Genomic DNA, 14,662 nt, shown 5'->3' with positions numbered 1-14,662 from the left:
GTAAACTCCTATGAGGATTCTAAATTGCTCCATAAATTTTTGAGAATTTTCACTTGTGTTATGGGATTCCTTTACAATGTCTCTAAGCTCAGTTTTAGACTATGGTGTAAAGGTGGTTATAGCAGGCAAGCCTGGCTGATCAGAGGGACTCACTTTGTAATGAATCTAACTTCTCTTTTAAAAAAATTAATCTTCAGAGTGAAAGGGAAATTTAGCAAAAAGATTAGAAGACTCAGAGTAGGTAGAGGCTGGTTGCAGTGGCTCATGCCTGTAATCCCAGCACTTTGGGAGGCTGAGGTGAGCAAAGCACCTGAGGTTAGAAGTTCGAGACTAGCCTGGCCAACATCAAGAAACCCCATCTCTACAAAAAATACAAAAATTAGCAGGGCATGATGGCATATCCCTGTAATCCCAGCTATGTGGGAGGCTCAGTGGGGCAGGAGAATTGCTTGAACCCAGGAGGTGGAGGTTGCAGTGAGCTGAGATCATACCACTTCACTCCAGCCTGGGTGACAGAGTGAGACTGTCTCAAAAACTAAAATGAAATGAAAAATAAAGAGTATTTAGGTAGAAAAGATAAAGAGAATGAATAGTCAGAGTTAATTCAGCCACAATACAGTCCTATTTTGTCATGTCATCAGTTTGTTGCATATGCTTTTCATTTGCCTTTTGTAAGGAATCTTTTATGGAGGCAATTTTTAATTTATTTAATATTTTAAAGGCTTCTGCATAATAATTGAAAAATTCATTCCATTGCTTTTGTGGAGTCCTTGAGCCCTTCCTTTATAATGTGCCTGCAAGTAAACAATTCTATCTAAATTAAATCTTCCCCATTGTGACCATCTTAATTCTAAGCTGTCTCTAATAAGGTTAACCCATTTTTCTGAAAATGCACCCATTCTAGGCCCATAATTCTTATACATAAAATTAGCTGGAATACCAGAAGGTGGAGCCCCAGATTGAAACAAACCCATTAACAAAAAGGTACCTACTCTAGGCCTCTAACTGAATCTAATCCAGTTAATTATTAAATCCAATTAGGTCCTGCACCCAATACAGTCTAATTATGTCTCAAACTCAGAAAGCTCAGAACACAAATGAGTAAAGCTCAAAATCTGAGAGAAAACTCACACATAACCTCCAGTTTCAAACAAGAGTATAGTGAGCACAATGGGCTTGATGGGTACCTCACCTGGTTGCCTGGTATTCCTGGCAGGCGGGTCACAGGACTCTTACTTGGGATCCTCACTTCTGATACCAAATCTGCTAAAAGAAGAACAGAGTTTAATTGAGCAAAGAGTGAGTCACAAATCAGACAGACCTATGAACAAGAACCAGTTCAGAGAAACTCCAGGGCTGCACATGATTGGATAATGTTTATGGACTTAAAAAAGAAAGTGACATACTGTATTGGTCCATTTTTACATTGCTATAAAGATACTACCTGAGACTGAGTAGTTAATAAAGGAAAGAAGTTTAATTGACTCAGTTCTGTATGGCTGGGGAGGCCTCAGGAAACTTACAATCATGGTGGAAGGCAAAGGGGAAGCAGGCACCTTCTTCACAAGGCAGCAGGAGGGAGAGAACAAGTGCAAGGAAGTGCCACACTTTAAAACCATCAGCTTTCCTGAGAACTCACTCTCTATCACAAGAATAGCTTGGGAGAAAATGCCCCTGTGATCTAATCACCTCCCACCAGGCCCCTCCCTCGACACGTGGGAATTACAATTCGAGATGAGATTTGGGTAGGGACACAGAGCCAAACCATATCACATACAGAAAACAGAAGTGAGGTACAAAAACAGCTGTATTTGTACAGCTCACAATTTGCCTTATTTAAATACAGTTTGAAGAGCTGGCACCTGTGATTGACTAAGCACAGCTGCTGTGATTTGCTGAGACTCAGCTCTTTGTTACAGAAGCATATTCCTAAGTTATGTTTTCAATTTACATACTAAGTTAGATTGCAGTTTATTATCTAAGGAGTCAACTGTGAGAGTACAGAGGCTTCTTTAGGCCAAATTTAATTTGATTTAACATAAGAATAATGACAATTTGTGACATTAAATATATGATTTAAGTCAATGAACTTTAAACATTTTTGATTATGTAAGATATAACTCCTATTGGGGGCACATGCCTAAAAATTCTATAAGTACAATAGTAAATTCAATTAGTACAGAAGTAATTCAATTAGTACAGTAGTAAATGTATATAATTTATAAATTGAAGTTTTACTATATTCTTCCCATACCTCAATAGATTAACTTGTGTAATTTTAGGAATGTCTGACCTCCCACCTCCCATTCTAAATCCCAACAACTTCACATAACGACTTAAATAGCTATTATTTTATTTTGTTTGATTTTTTTTTTATGTTTTTTAGAGACAGGGTCTTGCTCTGTCACACAGGCTGGAGTGCAGTGACATGATCATACCTCACTGCAGTCTCAAACTCCTGGGCTTAACCAGTTCCCCTCCCTCAGCCTCCTAAGTCACTGGGACTACAGGCATATGCCACGTACCTGGCTAATTTTTTTTTTTTTGGAGAGATAGTACCTTGTTATGTTACTCAGGCTGGTCTCAAACTCCTGGGTTCCAGTGATCCTCCTATCCTCCTACCTTGGCCTCCCAAAGTACTGGGATTACAAGTATGAGACATTGTGTCTAGCCTTTATTATTTTAAAGAAAGGGGTTTTTCATATTCTCATAATCCTAATCACAGGAAAGGAAACAATATATAATTTTCAAAATTTAATATTTGTTGTCAATATTGTGCTTTCTGGATTTACCTTCTATTTCATCAAACCAATACGTAAGATTCACAAGGAGGAAGCAGGGCAAGATGGCCAAATGGAAGCCTTCATCAATGATCCTCTCCACAGGAACACCAAATCGAACAACTATCCACACAAAAAGGCACTTTCATAAGAACCAAAAATCAGGAAAGCAATTACAGTTCCTGGTTTTAACTTCATATCACTGAAAGAAGCACTAAAGATGGTAAGAAAGACAGTCTTGAGTTGCAGATGCCACCCATTCCTCATTCCCCAGCAGTGCCTCTGTGGCATGGAGAGAGAATCTGTGTGCTCAGGGGAGGGAGAGCACAGTGATTGGAGGACTTTTGATTGGAACTCAGTACTGCCCTCTCACAGCAGAAAACAACACTGGGCAGAACTCAGCCAGCGCCCATGGAAGGAGCATTTAGTCCAGCCCTAAGCAGAGGGGAATCACCCATCCCAGTGGTTGGAACCTTAGTTCTGGCAAGCCTCACTACTGTGGGCTAAAGTGCTCTGGGATTCTAAATAAACTTGTAAGGCAGTCTAAAGAAACTTGTAAGACTGCAATTCCTGGGCAAGTCCTGGTGCTGTACTGGGCTTGAAGTCAGTAAATATAGGGGGCACATGATTGAGTAAGATAGCAGCTGGGATCACCAAGGGAGTTCTTGTGTCTCCCCTCACTCCCACCAACCCCAGACAGTGCAGCTCAAGGAGAGGAAAGGGAAGAGTAAAGAGGACTTTGTATTACAACTTGGATACCAGCTTAGCCACAATAGGATAGGACAGCAGGTAGAGTCCTGAGATCCCCACTCCAGGCCCTAATGCCCAGATGGCATTTCTAGATACACCCTAGGCTGAAAGGGAACCCACTGCCTTGAAGGGAAGGACACAGTCCTGAAAAGATTAATCACCTGCAGACCAAAGAGCCCTTGGGCCCTGAATAATCAGCAGTGGTAGCCAGGCAGTACTCACCATGGACTTTGGTGAGATTCAGAGACATGCTTGGTTTCAGTTATGACCCAGTACATTCCCAGCTGTGATGGCTATGGGAAGAGACTCCTTCTGTTTGAGAAAAGGAGAGGGAAGAGTGAAGGGGACTTTTGCTGCCTAGGTACCAGCTTGGGCACCATGGGGTAGAGCACCAAGTAGGCTCCTGGAGTGCCTGATTCCAGGCCCTGGCTCCTGGATAGCATCTCTGGACCTGCCTTGGAGGGAAGGACAAGAGCCTAGCTGGCTTTGCCATCTGCTGATTGTAGAGCCCTAGGGCCTTGAGCAAACATAGGCAGTAGTCAGGCAATGGTTACTGTGGGCCTTGGGCAAGACCCAGTGCTGTACTGCCTTCAGGTCTAACCCAGTGCATTCCTAGTTGTGATAGCATGAGGGTGCTTGTGTCACTTCTCTCCCACCTCGAGGTAGCTCAGCAGAAAGAGAGAGAGAGACTGAGACTCTGTTTGATTGGGAAAAAGTAAGAGAAAGGAATAAGCGTCTCTGCCTGGTAATCCAGATAGTTCTTCCAGATCTTATCCAAGAACAGCAAGGAAGTACCTCTATGAGTCTGCAAAGAGCCACAGCATTACTGGGATTGGTGCCCCATAATGCAGATATGGTTGGAGTGACCAAAAACTTATATCACATCATTCAAGTCGTTTTAAGTACCTAGAAAACCTTCCCAAGAAGGATGGGTACAAACAAGACCAGATGGCAAGTACTGCAATAAATACCTAACTCTTCAATACCCAGACACCAATGGACATCCATAAACATCAAGATCATCCAGGAAAACATGACCTCACCAAATGAACCAAATAAGGCACCAGGGACCAATCCTGGAGAGACAGAGATATGTTACCTTTCAGACAGAAAATTCAAAATAGCCGTTTTGAGGAAACTCAAAGAAACTCAAGATAACACAGAGAAGGAATTCAGAATTCTATTAGACAAATTTAATAAAGAGATTGAAATAATTAAAAATAAGCAGAAATTCTGGAGTTGAAAAATGCAATTGACATACTGAAAAATGCATCAGAGTCTTTTAACAGCAAAGTTGATCAAACAGAAGAAAGCATTAGTAAGCTTGAAGACAGGCTGAACATACACAATAAGAGGAGACCAAAGAAAAAATTAAAAAGAAAGAAGCATGCCTGCTGGATTTAGAAAATAGCCTCAAAAGGGCAAATCTAAGAGTTACTGGCCTTAAAGAGGCATAGAGAGAGAGATTAGAGTAAAAAGTTTATTGAAAGAGATAATAACATAGAGCTTCCCAAACCTAGAGAAAAAGATCAATATTTAAGTACAAGAAGGTTACAAAACACCAAGCAGATTTAACCCAAATAAGACTACTTCAAGACATTTCATAATCAAACTCCCAAAGGTCAAGAATAAAAAAGAATTCTGAAAGCAGCAAGGGAAAAGAAACAAATAACATACAATGGAGCTCCAGTAAGTCTGGCAGCAGCAGACTTCTCAGTGGAAACCTTAAGGCCAGGAGAGCGTGGCATGACATATCTAAAGTGTCGAAAGAAAAAAAAACCAACTTTTATTCTCGATTAGTATATTTAGTGAAAATATCCTTGAATCATGAAGGAGAAATACTTTCCCAGTTGAACAAAAGCTGAGGGATTTCATCAACACCACATGTATCCTACAAGAATGCATTTCTTCATTGACCACTGGTCATTCAGGAGCATATTGTCTAACTTACATGTGTTCTGTAGTTTCCAAAATTCCTCTTGTTATTGATTTCTAATTTTATTCCATTGTGATCTGGGAAGATACCTGAATTTTAGATAATTTCAATTTTTTTTGAGTTTTTTAAGACTTGTTTTGTGGCCTAACATATAGTCAGTCCTTGAGAGTAATCCACATGCTGAGGGGAAGAATGTGTATTCTGCAGCTGTCAGATGAAGTGTTCTTCAATCTGAAAGAAAAGGATGTTAATGAGCAGTAAGAAATCATCTGAAGGTGCAAAACTCACTGGTAATTTTAAGAACACAGAAAACTACTGAATATTATAAGACTATAATTGTGGTGCATAAACTACTCATATCTTGAGTAGAAAGACTAAATAATGAACAGATAAAAAATAATAACTACAACAACTTTCAAGACACAGTACAATAAGATAAGTAAACAACAAAAAGTTAATAAGCAGGGGACAAAGTTAAAGTGTACAGTTTTTCTTAGTTTTCTTTTTGCTTGTTTGTTAGTTTATGCAACCAGTGGCAAGTTGTCATCAGTTGAAAATCATGGGTTATAAATATTATTTGCAAGGTTCTTGATAACCTCAAACCAAAAAGATATACACAGATACACAAAAAATAAAAAGCAAGAAATTAAAACAAACTACCAGAGAAAATCACTTTCACTAAAAGGAAGACAGAAATGAAGGAAAGAAGGGAGAGCAGACCACAAAACAATCAGAAAACAAACAACAAAATGGCAGGAGTAAGTCCTTACTAATAGCATTTAATGTAAATATACTAAACTTTCCAATCAAAAGATGTAGAGTGGCTGAATGGATAAAAAGGTAAGACCCACTGATCTGTTGCCTACAGAAACACACTTCATCTGTAAAGAACACATAGCCTGAAAGTAAAGGGATGGAAAAAGATATTCCATGCCAATGAATACCAAAAAAGAAAAAAAAAAGAGGAGGAGTGGCTACACTTACATCAGACAAAATAGACTTCAAGACAGAAACTATAAAAAGATACAGTTCATTATATAATGATAAAGGGGTCAGTGTGGCAAGAGGATACAACCATTATAAATATATATGCACCCAACACTGGAGCTCCAAGAATATATAAAACAAATATTATTAGAGCTAAAAGGAGAGATAGACCCCAATATAAAAATAGCTGGAGACTTCAATACTCTACTTTCAGCATTGGACAGATCATTCAAAGAGAAAATCAACAGGAAAAAAAAATCAGACTTAACCTGCACTATAGGCTAAATGGAACTAACATATATTTACATAACACTTCATCCAACAGCTGCAGAATACACATTCTTCTCCTCAGCACGTGGATTACTCCCAAGGACTGACCATACGTTAGGCCACAAAAAATCTTTAAAAAATTCAAAAAAAGTTGGAATTATCTTAAATTCAGGTATCTTCTCAGATCACAATGGAATAAAATTAGGAATCAATAACAAGAGGAATTTCGGAAACTATACAAACACCTGTAAGTTAAACAATATGCTGCTGAATGACCAGTGGTCAATGAAGAAATAAAGAAATAAATTACCAAATTTCCTGAAACAAATGATAATGGAAACACAACATACCAAAACCTATGGGATACAGCAAAAGAGAAAAGTTTATAGCTATAAGCACCTATATCAAAAAAGTACAAAAACTTCAAATAAATAACCTAATGATGCATTTTAAGAACTAGAAAAGCCAGAGCAGACCAAACCCAAAATTAGTGGAAGAAAAGAAATAATAAAGATCAGAGCAGAAATAAATGAAATTGAAGAAAACAATTCAAAAGATAAATGAAACTAAAAGTTGGGTTTTTGAAAAGGTAAACAAAATGACAAACCTTTGGCAAGACTAGGAAAAAAGAAAAGGTACAAATAAATAAATCAGAGATGAAAAAGGAGACATTACAACCAATATTACAGAAATTCAAAGGATCATTATCGGCTACTATGAGCAACTATATGCCAATAAACTGGTAAACCTAGAAGAAATAAATTCCTAGACACATACAGCCTACCAAGATTAAACCATGGAGAAATCCAAAACCTGAACAGACCAATAACAAGTAATTAGATTGAAGCCATAATAAAAGCCTCCCAGCAATGAAAAGTCCAGGATTCAATGGCTTCACTGCTGAATTTTACCAAACATTTAAACAAGAACTAATAACAATCCTACTCAAACTATTCCAAAAATAGAGGAGAAGGGAATACTTCCAAACTCATCATTTGAGGACCGTGTTTACCCTGAATATCTAAACCAGACAAAGACTCATTAAAAAGAAGGAGAAGGAGGAGAAGGAAGAGAAGAGGAAGGAGAAGGAGAAAGAGAAGAAGAAGATGATGACGACTTCAGGCCAATAACTCTGATGAACATTGGTGCAAAAATCTTCAATAAAATACTAGCAACCCAAATTCAACAACACATTAAAAAGAATATTCATCATGACCAAGTGGAATTTATCCAGGGATGCACGGATGGCTCAAACATACACAAATTAATCAATGTGATACATCATGTCAACAGAATTGTAGGACAAAAATCATATGATCATTCAATTGATGCTGAAAAAGCATTTGATAAAATTCAATATCCCTTCATGATTTAAAAAACCCTAAAAAAAAACCGGGTATAGAAGGAACATACTTCAACACAATAAAATCCATATATGACAGACCCATGATTAGTATCATACAGAATGGGGAAAAACTGAAAGCCTTTCCTCTAAGACCTGGAACACAGCAAGGATGCCTACTTTCATCACTGGTATTCAACATAGTACTGGAAGCCCTAGCTAGAGCAATCAGACAAGAGAAAGAAACAAAGGCATTAAAATTGGAAAGGAAGAAGTCAAATTATCCTTGTTTGCACATGATATGATCTTATATTTTTAAAAACCTAAGCCTCCTCCAAAAAATGATTAGGACTGATAAAAAAACTCAGTGAAGTTGGAGGTTACAAACTCAACATACAAAAATCAGTAGCATTTCTATATGCAAACAGAGAACGATCTGTAAAAGAAATCAAGAAAGTAGTCTTGTTTACAATAGCTACAAATAAAATACTAGGAATTAACTGAAGAGGTGAAATACCTGTACAATGAAAACTATAACACACTGATGAAAGAAACTGAAGCAGACTCAAAAATATGTAAAGATATTTCATGTTCTGGATTGAGTCAACATTGTTAAAATGTCCATACTATCCAAAGCAATGTACAGATTCAATGCATTCCTTATCAAAATAAAAATGACATTCTTCACAGAAATAGAAAAAATTCCTAAAATTTATATGGAACTATAAAAGACCCAAATAGCCAAAGCTATCCTGGGCAAAATAGCCAAAACTATCCTGAGCAAAAAGAAAAAAACTGGAGGAGTCACATTACCTGAATTCCAATTATACTACAGAGATATAGTAACCAAAAGAGCATAGTACTGGCATAAAAACAGACACATAGCCAACAGAACAGAAGAGAGAACCCAGAATCAAATCCAAACATCTACAGTGAACTCATTTTTTGCAAAAGCGCCAAGAACATGCAGTGCGGGAAAGGACAGTCTCTTCAATAAATGGTGCTGGAAAAACTGGATATCCTTATGCAAAAGAATGAAACTAGACCCCTTTCTCTTGCCATATAAAAAATCAAATGTAAATAGATTAAAGACTAAAATCTAAGACTTCAAACTATGAAACTCCTCAAAGAAAACATTGAGGAAACTCTCTAGGATGTTGAAGTGGGCAAAGATTTCTTGAGTAATACCCCATAAGCACACACAACCAAAGCAAAAATGGACAAATGGGATCACATCAAGTTAAAAAACTTCTGCACAGCAAAGGAAACAATCAACAAAGTGAAGAGACAACCCATAGAATGAGAGAAAATATTTGCAAACTATCTAATAAGGGATTAAAAACCAGCAAAATAAGTAGCTCAAACAGCTGTATAGGAAAAAAAAGTCTAATAATCTAATTTAAAAATGGGCAAAAGATATGATTAGACATTTTTCAAAAGAAGACACACAAATGGCAAACAGGTGTATGAAAAGGTGCTCAACATCATTGATCATCAGAAAAATGCAAATCAAAACTACAATAAGATATCATTTCAACCCAGTTAAAATGGGTTTTATCCAAAAGATGGGCAATAACAAATGCTGGCGAGGATGTGGAGAAAACGGAGCCCTTGTATACTGTTGGTGGGAATGGAAATTAGTACAACTACTATGGAGATTCCTCAAAAAGCTATATGATACATTGTACAATCCAGCAGTCCCACTGCTAGATACATACCCAAAAGAAAGGAAGTCAGGTTATCAAAGAGCTATCTGCACTTTCATGTTTTTTGCAGCACTATTCACAATAGCCAAGATTTGGAAGTGATCTAAGTGTCCATCAACAGATGAATGGTTAAAGAAAATGTGGTACTTATACACAATGGAGTACTATTCAACCATAAAAAAGAATGAAGTCCCATCATTTGCAACAACATGGGTGGAACTGTAGGTCATTAAGTGAAAGTAGCCAGACACAGAAAGACAAAGTTTGTATGTTTTCACTTTGTGTGAGAGCTGAAAATTAAAACAACTGGACTCATGGAGATAGAAAGTAGAGGCAGGGAAGAGTAGTGGAGTATCAGGGGGAAGTGAGTATGGTTAAGGGGTACAAAAAATGGAAAAAAATGAATAAGACCTAGTATTTGATAGCACAACAGGGTAATTATAGTAAATAATGACTTAATTGTACATTTAAAAATAACTAAAAGAATATAACTAGATTGTTTGCAATACAAAGGATAAATGCTTGAAGGGATGGATACCCCATTTACCACGGTGTGATTATTACGCATTGCATGCCTGTATGAAAATATCTCAGGTAACCCATCTATATATATACCTACTATGTACACACAAAAACTAAAATTTAAAGTTAAAAAAAAAAGGATTCTCAAGAAACAGTATGAGGTGGCGTAGAAAGCTGTTGGGAGTTGGTGCAGGGCAAGAAATCAGGGACAGGGGAGACGTTTTTAAAAATTCAATTTTATTTTGCATCTGTTGTGTCATAGGCACAAGGTACACCAAGCTGTAGAGGAGATTATCTCTCTCCTTAAGTTATTTTTAAAAATCATAGTAACTTAGAGAAATTTGTCTTTTTAGGAGGAAAGAACCAGATATCCCTAATTATCCAAGCATTAGCTAAACCCACCTAAGAGAGACAATGGGTAGAAACAGTAAAGTTGTTCCCACTAGTTAATGACTACTAATTGAATACTCATTGTGTCACATTAATTTCTATATATTATCTCATTTAATACCCTCAAGAATTTCTCGTAAGATAGGCATTGTTATTACTGTTGTACATAGAAGGAAATGGAAGCTCAGATACGTAAAGTAGTTAGTACAAAGTCAACAGCTGATAAGTGGTCTAGCTAGGATTCCAACCCAACGCAAAGTAGTTACTATTGACTGTTTCTTACGTGGAGGCAGTGATAGTATCTCATAATATCTAATAAATTTCAAGAACAACCCTCTGAAGTACCATTATTTTGTGCAAATTACAAATCAGGAATCTGGGACTCTGAGAGTTGCTAATGGCACACAACTGCCAAGTGACAGATTTTTTGACCCCTTTCCTTGATTGTGCTTCCCCTGGAGGTGGGACAAGGAAATGTTAGGGCAAGGAAGAGACAGACCACGACTCTGAGGAGCAGCCTGTCAGGGGAAGTTATGAAGCGATGGTGGATTCCAGTGGCCTAAATGGGAATCACTTGCTTATAGACTCATTTATATCCATAATAACATACGCTATCTGTAAATAGTTGGGTATGCTTTAGCTAAATGTTTAGTAAATTTGCTTTTAATCTCATCCATACAGCATAAGCATTACATTCTTCCCAGGAAACTTCTAGACATAAAGGCTCAATTTAAGAACAATGGCAAGGGATTGACTGTGTTTAACATTAATCCTACTGACTTTACTGACCATCTCAGACTTTATACTGGTGCCCAGGCTGACAAAGACCCCTCTTACTGGATCTCTGCACTTCGTTGGAAGAATAATGATAATAGAATTTATTTTCAGCCTGTTCTTGAAACTTGCTGTTCCCATTAATCCTCATTATCCTCCTTTAGTCTTCTGGGTCATCTCACCTGAACGTCTTAGAGCTTTGCTTCATTTTAGGAACCGCAGGCAACCACGTAGGTAAATAAAGTTTTTATTCTTCCCTGATCTCATAAAAGTAGAGTTGTGACTCAGTTATATTCTCCAGAGAGCCAAAGTTATATGTGTTCGGGCAAGGAGTTAGTCACACAAACAGAGCGGGGTTGCTAAGCAATGTAATACACATTTCATTAATTACAATAGCACTTTTGCTCTTGGTGCCCTTGATTATGGGGGATTCCAAGTTGAAGCCCTGAGGACATAGGAACAGTGAGGTCCGGAAGGGCCCATATGTGGTGTCTTTTGGTTCAACCCCATCATCTTATTTTTCCTTGTCAAATCTTTTCAGATGATTTCACACTTTATGGTCAGGAGTAAAACAATAAGACATGAAAATAGGAGCCAGGGCTGATAAGCAGGTCAGTCAGCTGAGATATTAACACATTAGGGCTTTATTTGTGTGCAGGCATGTGAAATAATTCAACCCTAAAACACCCACAGCTGACTTCTACTGTTTTTTTTTAAGGTTCCAGCTTACATATCAATTTTTTCCAAAAGCCACCCCAAAAGGATTAGGTGTTTTCTGGTATGGATATTTATTATTTCTGGTTATATTATTGTTGTTTCTTGTTGTTAACATCTAAAACCCTACCAAGTTTGGGGAGGAATTGTCTCATAGTAGTATTTGTGGGATCCTTTACTCCTTGTACCACTGAGGAAGCTGTAGAGGGGGACATTCTTTCTCTCCCAACCCCTAACAATCTAGGACTCACCCAGTCTGACCCTACTTTTTGGAATTTTGGATCACAAGTGAGTGACACAAAGATAAAAGAGATGGCCAGAATTCATTTCCCGTTTCCAGGGGCAGGGGTAGCTGCCTCATGGAAGAATTGTTCTTTCCACTTGGTGTTTGGAGCCTTCTGGGGTCCTCCTGCTGTAGTACGTAGCTAGTCAGGTATGAGCAGGGCAGGAGAGGGCTCCCCCAACATACACAAGGAGTGTTGGGCAACCATCAGTGATAGTCAGGTGGTTGTTAGCTGTCCCTCTAAAGTAATAATTGGTCACAGCCGGCACCAGGGAAAGGTACTCTCCTAGTAGGTAAAACACACCTGAAACTGGTGATCAGTGGCTTCTCAATAAGATCTCAGGAGTGGGGAGAAGTAATGGAAGACCCCGGAAGTATGTCAACATGTAAAAGCCCAAGTCAAGCGGTAAAGCCGTGCACTTGGTCTCTCAAATTACCCGCTTGGCCCTCTTCTGAGTGTGCTTTCCTTCCTTTCATTACTGCTCTAATAAGTTAACTTAGTTTTAATAAACTAACTCCTGCTCTAAAACTTGCCTTGGTCTCTCCTGCTTTATGCCCCACAAATTCTTTCTTCTGAGAAGGCAACAATTGAGGTTGCTGTGGACCTATACAGGTAACTACTGCCATTAACATATTTTGGTGCCGTGTGTCTTGGAAACCTTCCTCTGGTAACACTCTTACCTTCTGAGCTTGCTCTTCCAGCCTTTCTAGATCCCATGAGCCACATATTGAAGTCCCTGTCCCCATAGCCTTCCAGAGAGTCTTTCTGTCTAAATCAGCCCGAATCATTTCCCAAACTTGACCCAGGAACCTTGATTATGAGCCATTTTCCCATGAGCTCTCAAGAGCATCTGTATTAGTTTCTGATGGTTGTTGTAACAAATTATCACAAATTTTATGGATTCAAGTAACACAAATGTATTCTGTAATACTGCTAAGGCTGCAAATCTGAACTCAGTATCACTGGACTGAAATCACATATTGGCAAGACCGTGCTTCCTCCAGAGACTCTAAGGGGGAATTTGTTCCTTGCCTCTTCCAGCTTCCAGTTTCTGGTGGTTGCCAGAATTCCATGGTTTACGGTTTGTGGTTGCATCATTCCGTTTTCTGCCCCAGTGGTCACATTGCCTTATCATCTTCTGTCTGTGTCAAACCCTTGCCTCCCTTTTATAAGAACATATGTGATCGTATTGAGGGCCTACCCTGATAATCCAGGATAATCTCTCATCTCAAGATCCTTAACTTAATCACACCCATAAAGACCCTTTTTTTGCCATATAGGGGAACATTCACAGATTCTAAGGATTGGGATGTGGATATCTTGGGGGGCCATTTTTCACCTACCCCAGTATCCTCAACTGTATGCTCAAGAGCTCTGCAGCTCTTGTGGTCCATTTACTTGCCTGTCTCCTGTACTAGACTGCGAATTCTTGGAGCTCAGAAGCAATTTGTCATGCTTATCATTTATCCCTGGTGCTACCCTTCTGGTAGGCACACAGAAATACTTGAATGAATCAATAATCAAGTTAAATTCAAGATGCAATTCTTATTGCATCTGTTTTTTAGCACAAGTTTGGAAATTTAAAAATTTAGGAGGAAATTGTTTCTCTTGTAGTAGGCACATAGGTTTCAACACTATTTCTCTGTTTAATAGAGTTAGTTTGCTTTTGAACTTCTAGTGGCTCTTCTCTACGATAACCCTAAGTCAGAAGATGTGAAGCATGCAGACGCCATCCAGCTCCCAGGGCAGATAATGCTAATCTTTTCTGAAAAGCGCAAACACAGCCTTAGAATCTTTGACACAGTGTTCCAGGCAGCCAACTCAAGGCAGCTGAGTGAAGTTGAACTGCAAGATAAAACTTTTCACGTCATTACACTCAGAAGATAAAAAAAAAAAACAAAACAAAACTGCTCAGTCTGGTCCCACTTTGCTCAGAGACTCTCATTATTTCTTTTCTTTTTGTTTGAGACAGGATCTCACTCTGTTGCCCAGGCTGGAGTGCAGTGGCACAATCTTGGCTCACTGAAACCTCTGCCTCCTGGGTTCAAGCAATTCTTTTGCCTCAGCCTCCTCAGTAGCTGGGCCTACAGGTGCCTGCAACCACATCTGCCTAATTTTTGTATTTTTGGTAGAGATGGGGTTTTGCCATTTTGGTCAGGCTGGTCTCAAACTTCTGAGCTCAGGCAATCCACCTGCCTCGGCCTCCC

The sequence above is a fragment of the Symphalangus syndactylus genome, chromosome 7 (genome assembly GCF_028878055.3).
Source record: "Symphalangus syndactylus isolate Jambi chromosome 7, NHGRI_mSymSyn1-v2.1_pri, whole genome shotgun sequence".
NCBI classification, from domain to species: Eukaryota; Metazoa; Chordata; class Mammalia; order Primates; family Hylobatidae; genus Symphalangus; species Symphalangus syndactylus.
The sequence above is the reverse complement of the archived record's forward strand: the minus strand, read 5'-3'. Positions refer to the sequence as shown.